We start from the raw sequence: 17,022 nt of genomic DNA, 5'->3' as shown, positions 1-17,022 counted from the left end.
TCCCAAGTTAAAGGCTGCTGTCCTGAGCATCCCAAAGCTCAGTCATTGCTTTGCCCAATTTTTCCACACAGGAATTTTCCAGTTGGGTTTTAGTCTGCATTTTAACATCCTGGTACCTTTGGGTTGTTATAGAGGAGCAGAAGTACAGAAGAAAAATACTGACCACCGCAGTTTTTCTGATCACTTACAAACCAACAGCCAGCTCTACCTCTATACATTTGTAAGCTAACCTGTGTTTGCCCAAAATGTGTTGTAATTAATTGCTGTATTAGCAGGCTAGTGAAGTCACAAAGCCAGTAACTGCAGCTAGAGAGAGGACTGAAGAGGCCAGTTTGTAAACTTGCTCTTTTTTGCTATCTTTTCTTAGAAGTCTTATTTCTGTTGTGGTTTTGCATAGAAAGAAAAATGGGTATGTGTGGCCCCTTCTAACTGCACAGGGTTTGAGCCACTCCTGCCCTGGTGAATGTCTGCTTAAACCTTGGCAAGCAGCAGGCATGAGGTTTGGAATTCAGGGAGCTGCACCTTGGGCTTGCAGCTAACAGCAAGCTGTGCCAAGGCTTTATCCCGGTGTTCTCATCCAGATGCAGTCTGCAGTGTGTGCAAAGGTGTTGGTGTTGAGAGAGAATTTCCTGTTGACAGCCTAGCACAGGACACACCAAGGAATTCAGGTGTTGCAAGTGAGGGGTACAGTGGTAATGGTACCAACATAATACCAAGCAGTCGTGCTGCTGGGTTGCATTTTGCAAATGCGAAGATTTTCCACCACTTCTTTGTGACCTACTTATCAAGCTGGTGAATCTGTTGAGGAAGAGAAATACTGAAATATGAATGTGATAAAAGATGGGAAGCCATGCTGATGCTATTCCCCACGCTTACTTACTTGATCTCCACAAATATTCCTGCAAGTAAAACCCAGACCACAAAAATTCTTGTAGAAAGCTCAGAGCTTCCTATCAGCGCTCCAGGAGTTTGTATTGTGGCCAGTTATCTTCTGTGCTGTTTGCTTTGTTGAGAGCAATTGGGCACAATTAAACGGGGTGGAATCCAGCGATGTCACGGTAGGAATCAGTTTGCTTCCCATGGACCATTATGTTCCAGCAATCTTCTCAGTGCTCTTGGTGGAGTGTGCTCAGCAAATATATGCCCTCTGGCTCTGTGCAGCAGTTGAGTATTGGCATTGGACTACCAGCATGAAATCAGGTGTTGACCTGTAGCCCACCTCCCACTACGGAGGTACTCTGCCAGCAATCCTTACTGGGTTACATGAGCTACGGACTTGGTGCCAGAAGTTTGCTGTCATGGAGCTAGGAGGTGCTCAGCAGATTTCCCAGGCAGGAACAAAAAGCCTTATGTCCTATTCAGACTTCATTTAGGAGGGGTATAGCTCCTAATCTGGGCTGTTGTCAGGGTTAGCCAGCACTTCCTCCCCCTTCACTCTCACTGTGTATCACATGAGCTGCCAGTCAGCACCAGCTGGCTACCTGCTCCAGTTTGCTAGCACTTAGTGCACATCAGATCTAGCCAAATTTGTAAGATGATGGTTTTGCCAGTCACTCAGGATATCTGAAACTCACTTGTGGTCTCTGTGCCCTGTACCATCATGTGTGGGAGGAAACAACACTTCATTCTAGGAGGTGGCAGAGTCCCAGAGGACTCCAATTTCACTTGTGTGAGGCAGTGGCTTTTTCTTTCTGTATCTGTACAGCATCAAGCACAGAAAGGGGCCTGGCCTGAGGCTGGTGTACCTATGTGGCATCATTGTAGTAGTAAACATAGAAGCATGTGATATTTGTCAGGGAAAAGCACAATAATCTACTCTGATTTTTTTTTGTATTTGGCTATATACATTACTGGAAATTTTGCAAAAACCTAGCCAAAGGAATTGTATAAACTGTCTTAAATGTAAACCAGATACAGTCAATTTAGGGCATTTGTAGTGGTGGTGTAAGCTGAGCCAGAAATGCTGAGCTGTGAGTCCAGGAGACAGACAAAATGCAGCCAAAAGTCTTTTCTCTGTCTTTAATTTAGTACAAGTGTGACTGGATAGGTACCAAGCCATGCTGGTCACACTCTGAGTAGGGAAACCTTAGGAGAAAGTGACTGGGAGTTTTGGTGAGAAATCACAGATCTTTGATCAAGTTTTATGATGAGGTAACAAAAGTTACCTTGAGCTGGTACCTGGAAATCTTGCCGTGAGAGTTCTTCTGTTATTTTTATCTAAGGATATGCCCGTGGTGTGATACACAAATAGAAGGGAGTTTAACCTGCCCATGCCCAAGCAGTCTTGAAACCATGGGAACAGAAACTGGATGACATTATGCCTCAGCTGATAAACTTCACTACAACCTTCAGTTTGGTACCTGTAAAGCCCTGAGGCCTGAAGGTGCAGAGATGGGTCATGTAATTGGCCATTCTCTCTCCCTTGAATTTTATATTTGTATTTAAATGTCTGTTGATGGCTACTGTCAGAAAGTGGGTGGGAGTGGTCTTTGGGCATCTGCCTTTTTTTCTGGCTGGCTCAGCACATGTGCCTGTGTGGGGATTAAGCCTTTTACAAAAAGAACTTGCAGATGTAATTTAAGCAAAGGTTTAAAGGTGACCAGTTCCAGCATTACACGAGCTGCCAAGGGATAGAGATGCATGCTAGAACACTTCTCTTGGAGGTGTGGTCCAAGCAGATCCAGAGGACTGGAAGCCAGACAATTCAGCATGGAAATAAGGTGCAGATTTTTTTACAGTGAAGAGAATTAACTACTGAAATAATTTACTAGAGGCTGTACTGGGTTCTCTATCACAAGTAGTTCTAAATCAAGACCAGGTGTCTCTCTGAAATATATCCTTCCTCAGCAGAAGGATGGGCTCACCCCACCACAGGGGATGATGTTCTCCAGCTGGTATGGTGCAAAATACCAGCTTGTTTGACTAACATTTCCTTCTGGATTTAAAAACCTATGGATCTTGGGGACAGAAAGAGCTGCATACTCTGTAACAGGGAATGTCTCTTGCATCTGGGAAAGTTTGTCAGCTTTATGGAGTCGCCTCTTGATGGTAAAAGAAGGTGTTCCTGCACGTGAAAGACCAGAGGCTGGATAGTGGCTTGGAGGGGCTGCTGAGTACTGGGGACCTGGGTGTTTAAAGGAAGGGCTGAGACATACTGCTGTACCCCACCTGCCTGCTGCTCCACCAGTGGATGGGATTGAGAAGGCTGGTGGATTTTATGGATGGATTTCTGTACTGGAATTTGTGCCAGGAACTGCCATGTTGCTGGAAGGCGATGGAGTAGGGAAACATGGCTCCTTCTTACCTGTAGGTCAAGTCTGTGATAAGTATTTGTGAGAGTGAGAGTGGGGGAAGGACAAGGGAAGAGGAAACACAGCTCAGAGATGCACTGATAACAGGACTGAGCTTAGATGTAAGGTTTCATTCTTATCAGTAGCAACTGAAACCATCTTGGGAGGTAGACATCCAGGAATGCACGCGTAGCTGGGTTCCTCTTACACTGGGCAACAGCTTGACTGCTGCAGGAACTTTAATAAAGTCAGGTTCAATAACTGAAGCTGTTCTGGAGAGAAAATAAAGAAAAGCAAGGAAGAAAAAATGGATCCTTCCCTACCAGAAAATGGCTTTTCAGAGCAATCTCATAAGAGCTACAAAATCCATGTAGTCAGCAGACCTGGTTCCAGCTGCCCTGAGGCCTGGAGAGGTGACACTGTGCAAACTGAGCTTTGAACAAGGTGAGAGCTGCAGGGGCACAACATCTCCTGCACTTGCCAGGCACTGGCAATCCCTTTGCAGAGCATGCTGAGCACTCAGCAGTGTAGCCATGGTGCTCTCGTTATGTTACAAATTGTACATCTCTTTCAAAGCTGATTGTTTATCCCTTGGCTGACTGAGGACGGACACATAATCCATGACAAATAATTTTGATTCAGTGAGCAAACTCTCACCTCTCCCAATCACAGCCATCACATTGGCAGGCTTTGCTGACAGATAATGCTCCATTTGGCAGACAAATTCCTGACATTTACAGCTTCTGCTTCAGTTCCAGTAGAAACAGCCTGCATGGCAACACAATCTGACCCCACTGGGTTCCTGGCTCAGCTCATTATCATTAGCTGTTTTAAAGGCAGCCTCTAAAAATCTCTGCTTCCCTTCTCAGCACCTCACAGTGTGAATGCTGTAGCTGGTTTACAGATGGGAAAAAGAAGTCACAAGAAAACATAGGCTGGTTCTGGGATGCTTCTTCACAGTCATCACTCATATTGAGTAGGTGTCTGCAAGCTCTGTCTGAAGAAGGGGTTATGTGTGAACCCTCCTGCTGTCCCCACAAATTCCAACACACTACCCCCATGCATGAAGTGAAAGAAATTTTTTACCACCTTGCTTGAGCTGGCTCAGGGCCTGTGGGCTGAATACTGCTGAGCATCTGCAAATCACAAACTGGAAATGCTGTGGTTCCCCTCTCTCAGTGGGCAGTGAATGTGCACAGCTCACCATGGCTGAGGGTAATGTCCCTTCCACACTCCTGGCCCTCTCCACGCCTCCCAGGGATCCATTGCTAGGCTCAGACATGCAGCAATTCATGGGTGCCCACGGGCAGGCACTGCTCTGCCTTCAGTCTACTGCCCCAGGAATGGTGGAAGTCAAGAAACACTGGCTCTGACATTAATGCTTCTGACTTGCCTAATTGCATTCCCTGGCTCTGGATCACTCTTAAGCCTTAGAGAACTGGATCAGATTTCCCAAGATGTTGAAGTGCCTACAAATGTAGGTGGGCTTCTGTCAGGATCTTCAAATATTCCAAACTGGCAAGCCAATTACTCCACAAAATCTGCTTACTATTTCTGACTCTGTGGGAGGGGGTCAATCTCAAAGGAACCAGACAGGTCAACATTTGCATGAAATGATGAAATGATTGTCTGTCCTGTTCTCTAACTCATCTGTGAACCTATAGCCATGGCTTCTGCCGTGTTGCTTTTTTGCTTTTAGATGCCATTATTCAGCACCTTTGTCTGATCAGTACCTGATGTTGAAATCATGAGTTCAAAGAAAGATGTGCACCCAAAGAGCACCTTCAGGCTGTGACTCCAGACCCTGAGCCTTCCAGAACAGACTCCTTTGGCCTCCATTGCTTTTCCTGCCTTTTGTGCCATTGAAACGCTTACTTCATTTTTAAAACCAGATTAAATAAGCAATCCCTGTGTTTTCTGATGGCTGTTTTTGAGCTTTCCTGAAAAGCACAGAAGAGGCCACCAGAAGCAGCTTTTTTCTTTATTTTTGCATCACATTTGAGCCTTGCCTGTGATCACCTGACAGATCAGAGTAGAACTTCTCCTGCTGCACAAATTCTTCCTTTTCTTTGCTCCTCGTGTCTTTCCTGACTGAAGTACTTCTTTGGAAGGCAGGAGACCAGGAGTGCCCATGTAGAAATGACAAGGATTTGGAAGTCCCAGATTCCTTGGCTGCCTTTTCTTCTTGCACCAGCTAAAGCTCAGAAATACTGTCGACAACAAAGAAAAATTTTCTCAGTTCAAAACTGAAACTCTTTTGAACCAAGAAACATTCTTGTATCTAGAAACCATTAATATAATTTTTTAAAAATTATACAGATTTATATTTTTTCAGTTAAAAATTGTCACCTGAATGGAGACTTTCACCAGAAGAGAAACTTTTATCTCTATTGAAAGCATTTGCCACTTCAGTGTCTGGCCAGGTCTGACTGTGCCCTAGTATTAGGAGGTTTTTGTTGGATTTGCTTAGGAATCTTCAGAGGAGAGGTTTATGTGCCTTGTGTCCAAATGTACACTCAGTGGCCAGGTGCCTACATTGTGTTATAGGACAGGGATGCTTTTTGGGCTGTCCCCAGCCTGAGCACTGGCCCCTAACACACCAGTCTGGTGAGCCTTTTTTATCTCCTCCCAAGGCTTTGATATTTGCATGTTGGTTTTTTATTATTTCTGGGATATTTCCAGCCCCCTACATGTCATCTGGCAGAACAGTCCCTTCAAATTCCTACATTTATAGTTTCTCCTCCATTTTCACCCTCTGAGTGCAGAAGGGTTTTCTACAGAGGAAATAAAACCTCTGTGCCCTGAAAGCTGCAAAGTCACAGACTAACCAGAGAGTAGAGGAGCGTATGAATATCCCTGCATAGTGGTTTGTGCTGCAAATAGACCAAAATCAATGGACATGAGAATGTCTCTCTTATATGACTTGTCTCAAGAGCAGGACTAAAAACATTTTTACATGGCAGATGGGTTATAGTGTTTCATTTTGTTTACATGGCTGGGAACCATCCTACTTTTCATAGCTGCCATCTGTTGGTCAAATTCATTCCAGTGCAATCAACCAGGTCATGGTTTTGGTTTGTTGATTTGTTACTGTTGCTTATTTATTTGTTTTAATTTGTTTTGTTGTGGTTCTCATTATTATTGTCTCTGGGAATTTAATTCTGAGGTTTTGGATCTGTGAGTAGAAAAATCCTATCTTGCAATGGCTGCTTGAAAGACCTTACTGATAGTAGACAATATTCTCTCTTTCTGCTTGCTTGCAATTTTTTCAAAAAAATAAAGCAACCACAACCAAACCTTTGAACAGGTGAGCACTCAGTCAAAGTAGTGGAATGATGGATTTGAAGTCTTCTCACAATGCTTTGTCCAGGTCAACAGAGGACAGTAATTAAAAGATCTGTATCAACATGGCTCAGGTTTCAAGCAAATTAAGAATTCTTCAGGCTGAAGAATGCCAAGAGCCTCTTTCTCTTGAAAAAGAGAAAGGTCACATATTGTTCCCTAAACTAAAGCTTCTCTCACAAATTCCACTACACTAAGATCACATTCACTCCATTCTTACTAAGTAATGATTTGCTTTGTTTATTTTTATCAACAATCCTTTTCTCTGCCTTGTAATTATGTTTGCATAGAATCTTTAAGGATGGAAAATACCTTTAAGATCATTGAGTGGTGTGGGCACAGTTTGTTAACAGGAGGTTCTTTTGGAAGTGAAATTATTTAAAATTGTTCAAATACCCAGAGTAACTCTATGGACTTCTGCAGAAGAGCAAATACTGTGAAAAGAAGAGTTTATGTGGTGGTAAAAAATTCAGGAGTGATTCTACTGCAGGCATCAGAGTCATTCAGATACAGGCAAGAAGCAAATCCTGCCCTCTCTTTACTCAATATGGGCAACAAGAATGTGCTTTCTGTCCCATGTGGCATAGAAGAACAGGATAGAGAGAATTGGTCTTTGTTTTGAAAGCACTGGAAATAAGAGACTTTCAAAGCATTTGCATGGAAAAGCTATAATTTAAGAAGATTGTAGTAGAGATTTTGGTTAATTTAGCTATTCAATTACCTATAGAAAATGGAATTTACCATTTAGGAAAAAGAGTTGAAAGAAAAATACCCTTCTTAAAAGAAGCTGAAGATGTTGGTGGATGTTGGTTTCAGATTGACATTATTTTTAACTTCTACTGAGAAATTCAGACTGCATCTGTGTATTTTTATAAAGTCCTTAGGGATCTGCTGCAAATTTCTTGTACTTTTGGGGAGGGAATGTGATTACTTTTTTTTTTAACTAGAAACTGGTCATGCACTGCTTATTAGTTTTTAGGTGCATTTATATTTCTGACAAAGTTCTGTTAATTACTATAATAAGACCTGTGTTTATCTTGCCAGAAAACCCTGTTCTCATAAAAAAAAATCTCAGAGGAAGAACATCTGTTTAAAAAAAAAAAATTCAAACCTGATTACTTGAAAGTGTTCAACCTTTTTCAACCTTTTTAAAAACAGGTTGGGAAAAAGTAATTGAACTTAAAACAATGTGGCCAACTGAGAATAAAGGTAACAACCTCTTGGACTGGCTACACGTGTAGGGGGTGGTGATGGTGGTGCTTTTCCAATGTAAGTACAAATTACTCCTGAGGTTTCCTATCTTTATGATCTTTGTTAAGGTAGACCAGCTCTTTGACAGGAACCTGCCCAAAACACCCAAGCACAACTCTTCCACCTTAAAGTAAATGTTCAGTGAAGTGAAGCTGAATTTCACACAGCCAGGTAAAGACCAGTGGAGAGCTCACACTGCAGAAACCGAGGTCAGGTTAAACAGGGCTCTGTCTCACATTTCTTGTAGCTCCCCTGTCTGTAGCTTGGCAGAGGTGGGCACCAGATGAAAGGAGAGGAAGCAAAATGGTGAAAGGGGTGATGACAGACAGACAACACCCATACATTCATCTTCAGATGCCTTTTCACATCTGTTTGGCATTTCAGGGGTAGTTTTCCTATGAGCATTACTCAAGGACATCCAAGCAAGGTGAGATGCTACACTTGAAAGGCCAGGAAGAAGAGTTAATCAGAAAGGTACATTGGACATGTGTGGTAAAGTGTGGCTGTATAAATTAAAAAGCGGAATGAGCCTTCAAAGAAATATGAACTACCCAGACTCTATACAAAAATCAGTGGGGTTCCCTGGGTTTTCCTTTTCTCTCCCAGGCAGAAGATATTTTTCCAGTGGCCTAAACTCCTGACCCAAACATTTGCAGATCTACAAGTGAATGTCTTTTGTTACTTCTGAGATTGTACTATTTTTAAGATCTGCATCATCTATGGAAAACAGAATTTAGATGCAGCCTTTGTAGGAGCTCTGCTTGAGGCAGCAAAGAGTGTATCTTTTAAAATTTTCTTTCACCCTGCAGATGTTCACCTATAGTCTTACAAATACAGCCATGGCTGTATACATCCTTCCATTGCCTTCTGTCTGGTTCTGTCTAGCCAGAAATGCAGTGTGCTTTGGCATGAACCCTTCAGCCCCAGAAACATCACTGGCTACCAAATGTTACAGGGTTCTTCCTCTGCATCCCTGGGTCGAGAAGCACATCCACCCTGTCACTTCCTATGTCTGCTGACATCTGTAGTGTGGAAGAAATGAGGGACAGAGGTGTTTGTCCAGAAATTCAGCCTTAAAAGTGTGTTTAAACACCTTATTGAATATCATTGTTCTCTGACTTACCGATCGTGTTGCAAATGTGAAAAGGAGAAAAGATCTTTATATGAGAGTTTTTAGTGGATTTTAATAAATTGAATAAATATACACATGAAAACTCAGCAAACACAGCTCTGAGACTACTCTATATAACAGCATTAGGACAGTACAATAGGCAAATCAATGGCATAGCTAAACTGGAGTTATCAGTGAGGCAGCAATGAGCTCAAGGAAAAGGTTTCTGTTTAACCCATGGGATCCCTGCACCAAGAAGCACTTGTGTGGGTGCCCAAAGGACATGAATTATTTCTAATGGATGTCTCAAATATCGTTAAGCTCTTCAAGGGTACAGGATATAGTGACCTTTAGTAGTTTTTGTATCTACCCATGGATACAGGCATCATCTAGCAAGAGGCAATCTCTGCCTTGGCTCCTCTGCTGATCGAGTAGAGCAGGATCTTCTGCATTCTTCTGTCTTGTGTTAAAAAGAAACCAGTTGCTTAGCCTTAGAAAACATCTTTAAGCTTGGGATCAATTAAGTGTCTTGATTTTGGAAACAGATTTGATCTATTCAAGTCATAGTAGATAGGTGGGAGACCCAATAACCTGTGACAGTTTTCCTGCAAAATCTGCCATTGGAGTGTCATGAACAATATTTCTTGCATATCAAAAATGCTGAGTGTGAATTTGGTCCACAGAAAAAAAGAAAAAGCCATCCATCCTGGGCTGCATATAAGGGGTTTTACCTATTAATGAATTTTCTGTCATTACTTCATTAACTCTTGAAAAATATTACCTGGCAGGAGATTAGGGAGGCAGTAAAAGTTTACTTTTCCTCTGACATTTAACACAGGGCTACCTTTCCATTTTTGTTCATGTAAAGAAATACAGGACTGCTGCACACCAGACACAGGCCATATTTGGGTAACTTTCCTCATGAGAATCAAGTACAAGTTTCAGACAAAATGTTAAGGCACGCTGTGGCATGGATCCAGTCTATCTCAAAGATTGCCTGTAGCTCTGGAATGAAGACAGTGAAGGGAAATCCTTTCCCAAACCACAGTGAGACTTTCTGGTTCTCAAATAGAACTCCTTTTTCTAGTGATGCCTTCTTAGGGATGATGATCTGTTCATGCCAAACTCCATGGCAGTAGGGCCTCAAACACTGCAGTATTGCTGCTGGATACCACCAGGCTTTAAAAATTCCCTGGACTCTTTGACAGGTGAGGTCTAGAGGGATTTTACCAAGAAGCCTGGAGCTCTCAGAAGGATTTTCGTTCAGTCAGTTGATGAATAACATAAACTTTTGGCTCAGAAAATAACAAGAATTAAGGTGATCAGGGATTTACAATCTGCATTCCTAGAACTCTAGAGGGCAAGGTATTAGGTGGAGGCTAGAACCATTTATTTTAGTTATATTAAATGGAAACCCTAGACACTTACATTCTGCCTGTTCCTGCTGCTAACACCACCTGGCAGAAAGGTTAAAAATATTATTATCTGCAGTTTACTTCTTTCCTTTTAAAAATCCTTTAGCCTTCCAATGAGAAATAGCACAATGCCATGGGCTCCAAGAGACCGGGCTCAGATGAGGAAAACCAATGAGATACTGAAAGTGGTTGCAAACATTTTTCATCTGGTTGTCTGGGTAATCCTTGGAAATGCCAAAAAGATCTAGATGAAAACAGTCTGCTAAAAGGGATGACAAGGCATATTTTTTCATAAAGATACAGAGCAGCTGTATTCATGAATCTGTCATTCAGGTAAATGCTGAAATGCTGGCTTACCCCCCACTCCAGCCCAGCCAGCAGCTGAGCAGGACCATGGGAAGGACCTTGCCTGGGCAGTGGGCACCAGGACTCCATGGCTCTTCCAACAGGTCTGTGATCTTCTCCAGGGCACTGCACACTCCCCAGGCTCTGTCCCCCACCCTGCTCCCTTGTGCTATAGTTTGGGTAGCTGTTGTTGTGTGGGGTTTTCCCAGGTACATGGCAGTTCCAGCCAGTGAGAATGGCAAGAGGTCAGTAGGGCTGCGTCTGGGATTGTACAAAGTAGGTGAGAGCTTAAGTAGAAAAGAGATGCTCTAAAACATTTCCTGGGGCCTCAGAGCCCCAGCAGTTCTTTACAGTTCTGTCTCAGGACTGACTCTGCTGCATCTGACACCCCCAAAATTACAGATGAAAGAGAAATAAAGGAATTTTCCCTTTATCACTGAAGAGCCTTGAGGCAGTTCCGATGTTCAGTATCTTGGGAGAAAAAAATCCTTGCAGGTGTATGATTCTATTAATTTACAGTTCTATGGAGTGAAAATGCTGCTCCAGGAGGCTCTCTGCTCCCTTTTGGAGGAAGGAGATGTGTATGCCTACTTGGAATGGCAGCTCATGCCCCATGTGTCTGTGGGAGGATCACTGTAATGTTTGCAGTTGCTCTGTCTGCACAAGGTCTGTCCAAACTCTTGACCTCCACCCCACTTGGTAAACCAGGGAGGCCAAAATTTTCTCCCTGGTTCTTCCCGTAAGGCTGACACTCACAACATCTCTTTTAGCATGCTAACGCATCACACCCACCAGGAACAATAAATTAATTTTAAAAATAAACAGCTGGCCATAAAAGTATCCAGAAAAACCCTGGCCTCTGCTCTTCTGATAGCCTAGGGGGTCTCAGTGCAAATCACCCTTGCTACCTACCCCCAGTGAATATTCCCTGCTTGTCAGGTCGGCTAATTGTTTCAGAGTGGATGCAATACATCTCCTGCCAGGAGAGACTTGTGAGGCACACGATGCTGAAAAATGATCTTCTGTTTATCTAATCTCTTCTCTTGCTGCTATCACTGTACATATACACAAACTGCCTTTACAGCCTCCCTCCAGCCACTGCTCTGGTTACAAGCTTAAACTAGTCCTTGGTCATTTTAGAGCTACAGGCTTATTTAAGGAAATGACTGCAATAGCAGTAAGCTGTTGTGGTCTCCTAGCAGGTAAAGTGTTGTGCTGTCCCTACTCAGCCTGCTTTTCAAGGTGATGATCTTTGCAGAAATTCCTCTCAATTGGACAGCTGTTCAGCTGGACACAGGTCTGCTGTTCTGTGTTCATTTCACATACACAGAGACAACCCTATCTTAATTCAACCTATGGAAATAAGCCATAAAATCAGATTAACATATCCAATTCAGAGGAATGTACCCTGGAGGAATATGTCACCCAGGAGCTGGCTCCGGATTTCTGTTGATGAGATGGCAATGCAGCTCATTAGAAGACACTCAGGCAAAGCTGAAGCCAGATGGGACATGAACACACCACCCAACACCCAATGAACATTCCTAAAGCAAGGGCTTAAGCCACAAGTGTGGCTTAGTGTGTAGGCCAGCACTAGAACTGACCTTTTCTCTGTGTTGCCAGAGAGAAATGTGAGACCAAAGAAGGTTTTTCTGACAGCTTATAATCTCCCTATCACTTCTGCAGTGACTGAGTGGGTAGGCGATTAAGTTTTAATTGGAAAATTGGAGGGAATGAGGGAAAAATCAGAAAAAATAAACATTCAAGTCAGCAAGTCACATTAGTGACAGCAGCTAATGTTTCTAACGTGAGCTTTAAATCCTCAAGCCTTCCTGCAAAGCAAACATATTATGCATTGTTCATAATGCTCTTTATTGGAAATATTTAGTCATCCAAATAGTAGAAGTATATTCAATTATTTGCTCAGAGCCTGGATCAATACCAGTATTAATAGTTCATTTTAGGGGAGATCTATTTAGTTTTCATTTCAGAGATCACCTGCACCAAACAGTTTGAGATTTTAAGATTTGGTTTCCTGAAAACAATCTCTGAAAACAAGGAGCTGGCTGAAGGCATCAAGGTTTGTGATGGTGGAGAAAATGCATCAGGCCATTCTTGGTTGAGAAAGCACTGCTTCAGCACAGAGGGTCTGTCTGAAGGCACCTGCTGAAGTGATGGGATTTTCTCTCCCATGGTGTACAAGTGGTGCAGTAGGCTGCAGTTACATGCTTGTATCCCAGGCTGTGGCTGTGACCTTTGCTTCTCCAGGCCCCTCGCTGCACTGCCCCATGTGTAACCCCAGGAACAGTGCCCAGAGCTTCCTGAGTGCTGGGTGGCTCCCAATGGCCTTGATCCACCACCTGGTTAAGGCTCCCCATCTACTACAGACAGCCATTAAGTGGGAGGGATTGCAAAACACAGAGATGAACATGAGGGCAAGGCTCTCTTTAAAGCATTAGCAAGAATTGCTGGCATTGGTGGCAATAGAAAATTACATTTTCAAGGTAGAAGGAAAATTATACATTCAGGCATTCCAGTCCTGGGGAGAAGGAAAGCAGTTAACAAGTCCATGTGGAGATATATCCACTGCCTGTGAAGACACATTTGAAGAAAATCCAAACACAGTAACAAAATCGCTCAGATTTTTTCTTTTTTTCTTTCTAGGAACCAGCCCAAATCCAGCTCATGTTGGAGATGGTTTGCTGTTTGAGAGCAGCCTGGGTGAGATCCCAGCCTCTGTCCCACCACCAGCTGTTGGCAGCATGAAACACCCACCCATTGTCCCTGCACACACGGCTTCAGACCCCCAAGAGGAGTCCACTGTGGAGAGAGCTCACCTCTCTGCATGGTTCATGTATCATGAGAGTGGTAGGGGCTTTGGCTAGGGACTGAGGAGTTACTGAGCTTGTAACAGGTTGTAACCTCCTGATAATCAAGAAGTTTACCATGTTTTTCAGTGCTTTTTTGTTACAAGCTGCTTACCTTATGAAATTACCAAGGATTTAACAGGAAGGCTGCTTTTGCACTGAAAGTATACATGAGAAAAACTTGTATTTTCACCTTTGCACTACAAACTAGTTTTTAATTCCAAATGGTCTTTTTTTCCACTCACTTATTCAGGAAATATGGTGATTTTTCCTACAGTCCTAGCTGAGGGAACAGGAGTAAAAATTATATTTCTATACTCATAAAGAATAGAATATGACAAATGCAATTTCAAGCCATTTCACCCTTTGCTTTGAATCTTTTCACACATCCTTCTGGGTGCCCCTCATACAGATGGGGTTTGCAAACTGCTGCTGGGGCTTCTTATGCCAGGCAATACCATTGTCCAGGATTAGGAGATGTATTTGCCATCTCAGCAGTTGTAAGAGGGCAGAGATCATCCTGGGCAGAGAGTGGCTTGTGATTCTCTGCTAATAAATAAACATCTCTGTTTCCCTTTTGCACTATGCAACTTGATGGTAAGGTTTCAAAGAAAAGTTGAGCTGACATCAAAAAAAAGACTCTCCAAGGCAAATAAAGAGAGATTTATTTTCTCATTCAGGATTCTCAAAGGCTCCTTCTATGTGCCTGCTCTGTACACAATCATTTTCAGCATTCAGGAATGCTTTCATTTAGCGTCTGAAATAGCTTATTGTATCTCCTGGTATCTTTCTTTAACTGTAAAATAAATATCCTTTCCTTACCAGGTCTGAAGATATGGGATTTGGGGCAGCATGTAAATAATTGATCCAGAACATATTTTTTTTTTACTCATTTTACTTTAAGACACTGTTTTTCATCAAGCTATTCTCCGTGTCCCGGTCTCCTCATAGAAGTTTGGTCAGTATAATTCTGTAAAGATGTAATTTTGTGTTAGTTACATCAACTCAGCTCTGATGTCAAGGATGTGATGTCTTTTGCATTGGTACAACTTATTTCCCTTGCTATGGAGGAGCACAAAGGGCAGGATGTTCTCTCTTGCACTGGTGTTGGGGTAGCTGCAGTGGTCAGGGCTGTATTCATGCAAGTCTGCTGGGATGGTTATGGGAGCAGGCAGAGAAACCCTAATTACTGAGTGTGATCTACTGAGGGTTTATCTCACAGCTGCTTCACCAGCTCCACACTGCTCTTGGGAACAAGATATTGGGTGAGAAGAATACAGGGCAGGTCTACTCTTGATTGAAACTTTATGACATTCTCTGAAGTCTGGTTTTATTTTCTGACGAAAAAGAACAAACCATTCCCAGCCCTCTGGCATAAGCAGCTGCCACTAGCATTATTGAACAAGGCAGAATGCATGAGGCTCATGACACTGCTGATTTTTGAAATTTTGTTTAAAACTAAATTTTAAAAGTGCTGCTACAATGATGCTGGTACTTGGCTGTATTAAGCTGCAGACACTGGCAGGCAGGGATGCCTGTCTGTGAGATGAATTCCTGCACAGTGATAATTGGTTATTGGGATTTCCTGCATGGCTGTGTGAATCAGGGCCATCTGTCAGCAGCTTTCTGTGGTGGTAGATTGATGCTGAAAAGACAGATGGAGGGAATCTGAAGTGAGAGACCTTCCCAGCTGTAGGGGAGGCCGAGCTGGATAGATTTACAGTCTGCATCATTCTCTTTAGGAATGATGCTTTCCTGAAATGCTTTTCTCTGTACATGTGATATTTTGTCATTAGGTTGTTCCCCAGGTGCTGCATTAGCTGCTGGGAAAGAGAACTGCAGGGTCTCAGCTCAGGTACATCCTGGGCAGCTGTATCTCAAAACTTGCCTGAAGGTGGGAGGATGTTTTACCCCAGCTCTAACTTTGAAGTCTGAGGAGAAGACAAATCAGGAATATGCAAAGGGAGCTCACTCAATATCTGTAGCCAAAGATTGAAGCTATAGCTTAAAAATAGTGGCATTGTGCTTTGACAACAGCTTATCAAAATATTTACTGTATTCCCCTTGACTTAATGTAGTTTTTGGTATTTCTCTGTGTTACCCTACATAACTAATTTATTGCAATTTGAGTACACCATTGTTGGTTTTGAACTCAAACTAATGGTGTTAGTGGAGATTTATGTTTAAGACATAGGAGCTGCCTAGTACTGGAGAGCTATCCTACAACAACAAACCAGCCCAGGCAGTGCAGTCCTCATAATAATGCTGTTTTGTTGCAATACAGATTAGATGTTCAGCCTTTCTAAGATTTCTATGCTTTCTTTGTGGCACTGGAATTGCTGAAGATGAGGTGGTTTAAGGTTACAAGCAAGGCAGGGATGTTGGAGAAAAGCAGTATCTTTTATTAGTCTTTACTAACTGAAGGCTTGTCTGGTTTCTCCAGCTATGTCATTTAGTCTAATAAAAGATCTTGCCTACCCTTCCAAGCCTTTGTTGTGGATTTTTTAAAATGGGGCTTACATTTAAAGAAACTGAAAAATTAGAGAGGTTGCGGTGAGAAGCTACACACCCCAAAAAATTATCTGAGAGGTTTTTATTCCTTTGCACTACAGGAATTGGAGAGCTCAGGCTACTTATCACATTAAGATAAACAGTGGAACTTCGTTAGTAGGTGCTTCATGGGAAGAACCCAACTGTGAAGGGCTTTTTCTTCTTGTGAAGTTGCAGCAAGAGCCACTGCTGGAGATAATAAGTGAACTAGAAATAATGACATTTTTTATGGTACTCTGATTTCTATGAGCTTTTCTCTATATTCAGCTGGCAGGCTCAATATGACAAACTGGCAGATGTAGGACCTGTACATCACATTGATGGATCCCTTCCCCTCCTATAAAGAAAAAATTAACAAATTAGTTAAAAGAGCATGGGATTAGCTTCAAGGAGTCTGAAGTTCTGCAGTGTCTCTGAGGCTAAGGAGGACACAGATTCCTGACTCTGTGTTTGCCATCCTCCTCCAGTGGTAATGAAATACCGTACAGCCAGACACATACTATAAATAATGAATGACCTAAAGAACAAGTTGGAGACCACTAAACATTGGAGGGATTTAATGGCTGGTCTAGGATTTAAGAGACGTGCATCAAAAGATCTGCTCTGTCCAAGGAAATTTGTAACTCTTCCCTTCCCTCACATTTATCTGTGAAGATAAATGCATTAAGGCTTGCAGGAAGATCGTGTGCTGCAAAGCAAAGGCCAGGTGCTTAAGAACTAATCAAAGGATGTGGACATACAATAAACAGGTTGGTGGCTGATTGGGAAAAGCTTTTAAGAGGATCCAAAGCCTTTCTGCTGCAAAAAGTAGAGTGAGCATTTGTCTTACTGGCTGTTCAAAGAGAAATTCT

At 42.6% G+C, this 17,022-nt stretch overlaps 1 long non-coding RNA gene across 1 annotated transcript in view; it reads left to right on the top strand.

Annotated features, from left to right (window-relative positions):
- LOC131580394 (uncharacterized) overlaps nt 1–16,094 on the top strand; it is a 50,523-nt gene extending 34,429 nt beyond the window's left edge. Inside the window, exon 4 of the long non-coding RNA XR_009277858.1 lies at nt 13,419–16,094. This is a non-coding gene — a long non-coding RNA (uncharacterized LOC131580394). The remainder of the gene's footprint in view (nt 1–13,418) is intronic.
- The last annotated feature ends 928 nt before the right edge of the window (nt 16,095–17,022 follow it).

Source organism: Poecile atricapillus, chromosome 6 (assembly GCF_030490865.1).
Source record: "Poecile atricapillus isolate bPoeAtr1 chromosome 6, bPoeAtr1.hap1, whole genome shotgun sequence".
Lineage (NCBI taxonomy): Eukaryota > Metazoa > Chordata > Aves > Passeriformes > Paridae > Poecile > Poecile atricapillus.
Note: the sequence above shows the minus strand (reverse complement) of the source record. Positions and strands in the feature narration are given on the sequence as shown.